This window comes from Eriocheir sinensis, chromosome 12 (genome assembly GCF_024679095.1).
Source record: "Eriocheir sinensis breed Jianghai 21 chromosome 12, ASM2467909v1, whole genome shotgun sequence".
Lineage (NCBI taxonomy): Eukaryota > Metazoa > Arthropoda > Malacostraca > Decapoda > Varunidae > Eriocheir > Eriocheir sinensis.
In genome coordinates, this window is record NC_066520.1 from 12,219,709 (window position 1) to 12,224,708 (window position 5,000).

Sequence of the window (5,000 nt, forward strand, 5' to 3'; positions counted from 1 at the left end):
ACCCACCGGAAAGAAGCCTTGGACCGACCATTAGGATCCACCGGGAAGAAGCCTACCGGCGCAATAGGGCGCAATGTAAAAACACACACACACACACACACGAACTATTAGGCTATTGATATAATCCTTGTAAGATGTGTGTAGCCCAGCATCGTACGGTGTTCCCTACATAGTAGCATCGTTTTCCATGGCGCCCGCCGTGTCATTATTAATATATATATATATATATATATATATATATATATATATATATATATATATATATATAGATAGATAGATAGATAGATAGATAGATAGATAGATAGATAGATAGATAGATATAGATATAGATATATATAGATATAGCATATTAAAATATAAGGCTAATAATAACTTTTTAAGATGATGTGTGTAGCCTATCATCCCAAAGAGTTCTCCCTACACTGAACGATAACGTTTCATAAATCTTCGTCCATTGTTCTTCCACACTCAAATAGTATCATTTTATCATACGAGTTAAAATCATGTGAAAGCATTAACATTGATTATTGATTTTATGTTACGGTTTGATTAAAAGAGTTGGACATTATAGTAATATAAATAGCGGAAAGATCATCCATTGGTAGTTGCCAGAAAGCAAAGTCAAATTAATGACATGATAATTGTTTTATCATTAAATGGATATTTTCACCCCCAACAAAGTAGTTACCTTCATTTATTTATAAGCAAATGTTTTTATCAGGTATTTTACAGATTTATTGCTTGTGAGTCAAATTAAAAAGGAAAACTCTATCATTAGAATGATAGATTAGTGATATACTTTTTCTTATATATATATATATATATATATATATATATATATATATATATATATATATATATATATATATATATATATTTTTTTTTTTACGTCGCGGCCTATTGCTTGGTAGGCTTCTTCCCGATGGGGCCTAATGGTCGGCCCAAGGCTTCCTCCCGGTGGGGCCTGATGGTCGGCCCAGCCCGTTCTGGCGCAGGCGAGTGTTTATAGTGGCGCCATCTTGCACTGGCTCATGCTGCCTCCGGAGCTCATCTTTAATCCTAGAATCTAGAGTCCGGGCTGATAGGTGGTCTTCTGGACATCATGTGGGTAGTTTTAAGCCACTCGGCGGCGGCTGAAAAATCCCAGCTTGGTGGCACCGGGCGGGGATTGAACTCGCGTCGTCCTGAACACGGCGCCGTCACGTTATCCATTCAGCCACCGCCTCCCCCAATATATATATATATATATATATATATATATATATATATATATATATATATATATATATATATATATATATATATATATATAATAACGTCGCCGGTATTTTCACCGTGCAGTGAATCATTCCATATATATATATATATATATATATATATATATATATATATATATATATATATATATATATATATATATATATATATATATATATATATATACTCCAGATTAAGAGGATAATATCTTATGTTATTACACTGTGCTCTCAAATCCAAAGTAAATGTGTCTTAGAGTCTCAGATGCATTCCTTGTTCAATTCTTTCCTAATGATATTTCAATAAGAATTTGTATGTTATTGCATAATAATAGTCACTGACTAGACTTCACTCTTAATTTGAAGCTTTATACATGTAGGCCTGAACATCAAAATTAATAAACTGAAAAAAGCGGCTAGAGAGCAGATTGTTGCTATGTGCATGATATTTTAACATGGCAAGCAAAAACATTGGAGATATTAGCATAGAGGACTAAATGAAATATAGAAAACACTGTGAGAGCTTATAACCTCCACTAGCCCCCTGAAATTACGGCCCTGATTTAGTCCCTCCGCGGAAGGACCATATGGGCCCTGCATGGGCCTTTGTCGGGTAACGGCTCATGAAGAGAGTGCCGAGTTTGCCGACAGACCGACTCTATTGGCTGACGCCGATCAAATCGGTCTGTCGCATCTCAAGAATTGCGTGATGTGTTGCGTGCAGTGGGAAGACACTCCCGTTTCTGCTGCACATCACGCAGCCAGGGGCACAACGTGATGAAGTGTGGACGCGACTTAACAGGTTGAGTCCATGCATTTTAGGTAAATCTCTCAATGTCTCTTAGAATTCTACAAAGCAACGAATTAAAATCGAGCAAATATTGCAATAAGTTTAATTAACATCTCAGTCTAGTATAATTACCATAGTAACTCCTAAAATATTTCGTTCTTTTTGATTTGTCTTACAGATAATACGGGAGACTGAGTAATCCTTTATGAATAAGTTTTATTGAAAAGACGTCTTGCCATCATATAAAGGCTTGCTTACTTGTTTAACTACAGCTCGCCTTGACCGCTCAACTGGCCTCTGAATGTGTCGGGTAAAGGCAGGGCTGACTGACATGCAGATTACCATAGCATTGTGATCCACAATTTTATAACTTTTACTCCCCGTGCTACCATAGCAATGCTAGAGAGTTTACAGCAACCAAATTGCTCGGACACACCATCCATCCTGACGGGTCAGGGTGGAGAGCGGGAGAACTGGTTACCATAGCTGGACCTCATGCCAGCTGACGTTGCGGGGAAGCTGAGGACTGCAAATGTGGTTGACTGCATGTTGTAAGGAAGATTAAATCCTGCTATGAAATGACAACACTCTAAAATGAAAGGAAAAACACCATTGTGTTTCTCATTAAGGAATACGATCAAGAAATATTGTTTGTTGCGTGGAAGGCGAGTAGCAAACTGGCTGAGCTTTGTAGGACATAATTATACGAAGTCACCGGCACCATGTGGGAGAGGAAAATGTCCAAGCTGTAAATTTTCCCGAGGTCGTTAATTGATGAGTGCTCGTGGTTTGATTATAATGTCTCATGGCCACCTCCCGCTCATTCGGAGGCCCTTGCTTTGACCTATTATACGTGGTTCCCACCTCCGTGCCTACCCAGTACACCCACCCCCTGCACCCCCAGAGCAGCCTATGACCTATATATAAAGACGTGGCCACCAGCCAGCGCTTGGGCAGTCCAGCTGCTGTGGGCGCGATGGGAGGTGTATTAACCACCATAGTATTTATCAACATTAATGCAATATTACATTCTGTTGGGAGAAAAATATAAATTTAATTATAAATACATAATTATGATCATGATAATATAAATAATGATAATACTTCGAAAAGATTCAACCGATATCCATTTTGTCAAATACATAAGGAAAGGTGATAATGAGAGACATGGAGGAAAATGAGAGAGAGAGAGACACTGTATGTAAACATATTATGAGAGATATATTTTTTTAAAATCGAGAAGAAAATAAACTTGCTGACGTTGCTTAAGTACTTATGTAATGTGCTTATGTATGAATTCGATTTCCCACTTTCGTGATATTTTGTCCTTCGTAAATTGCTCGTTGTTCAGCAACAGCTTTTGCACAAAAATGTACTAATTCAAAACGTATTCCTTCCATCCCCCTAAAGTTCCGACTCCATACTAAGACAGCCTCCGGCAGGAGCGTCATGCCGCTGCCCTTCGTCCGGTACGTGACTGACGGCGTCGGCATGACAAGACGGTGACTCAGCAGACTTTTTGCGTTATGGCACAGCTGAGGACTCCGGAAGTGCCACGATCGTCGAGCACTTGCTGCATCACCCGCCTCCTGTACGTGGAGGCCTGCATTGCGAGGTTGTGGGCGAGGCTGTGCTTGGTGGGCAGCAGGCTCCTCCTCTGCCTGACCTTTGTTTTTTTCCCTTCTCCCTCCCAGTGACGGCGTCTGTTAACCGATCACGTGTCGCCGTTCAAGGTTGTCGTTAGTTTCCCAGCCGGCATTCAACAACACCAGGCATAAATACGTAAATAATATTTCATAATTATTCTGAACACTGTTATCTTTGGTGTGATTGTATGCACTTTTGTTTGAGTAACGGTACTGAGTTGGAATGGTAGAAGGTATGCTCGGCAGTAATTGTCAGAGAGCGTGTTGCATGTGTCCTGGGAACGTGGAACAAACGAACAATATTTTTGTAATATTTTTATAATGAGCGGGTGTTGTGTTTCCCTGGTGTGGCTCCGCCTCTGGCACAGGCGTGTTTCTGTTAGGTTCTTTCCGGAGTTTTTGCTGATCATGTAACATGTAATAATAACTTAGCAGTGAACACACACACACACACACACACACACACACACACACACACACACACACACACACACACACACACACACACACACACACACACACACCGCTCCGGTAGCTCAGTCGGTTAGAGCGCCACGCTGCAAGGCTTCACGGCCAGACAGGCGGCGGTTGCAGCACCGCTCAGGCTGTATTCTTTCCGTTGACTAGGAGTGGTTACTGTCCCCCCTTGAGCAAAGGGGATGGGGTGTGTGGTGTGTACCCAGAGATCGACAATAATGAGAACTTGCTCACGTCGTGTGGGCACCTGCTGTCGAAAGCGAGTCCAACTCGTGATCAGGCCGTGGTGAATTACACACATGTTATGGAGGTGGCTATCGTAGCTGTCGGATAAAGATGAATGGAATAATTTGAAACTGACAAAGGATGAGAGTAAAGAAAGGGAAGACCTGTTAATGGTGCTTAAAACAGTAAATGGAGCAGTAAATGTGGACAGGGAAGACCTGGTGAGAGACAATGGAAGAACACGGGGTCACGAGTACAAATTAAAGAGAAGTTTTGATGATTGGAATTAATTGAATGCGGAGCTCGTGTAGAGACAGGACAATACAAGGTTAATATTAATACTGTATGCTAAACACACACACACACACACACACACACACACACACACACACACACACCGCTCCGGTGGCTCAATCGGTAGAGCGCTGCGCTGCGAGGCTTAACGGCCAAACGGGCGGCGGTTCGAGCGCCGCCCGGTTGACTAGGAGTGGTTACTTTTCCCCCTTGAGCAAGGGGGATGGGTTGTGTGGTGTGTGAGGTCCTGGCAGTACCCAGAGATCGACGATAATGAGTACTTGCTCTCGTCGGGAGGGTACCTGCTGATGA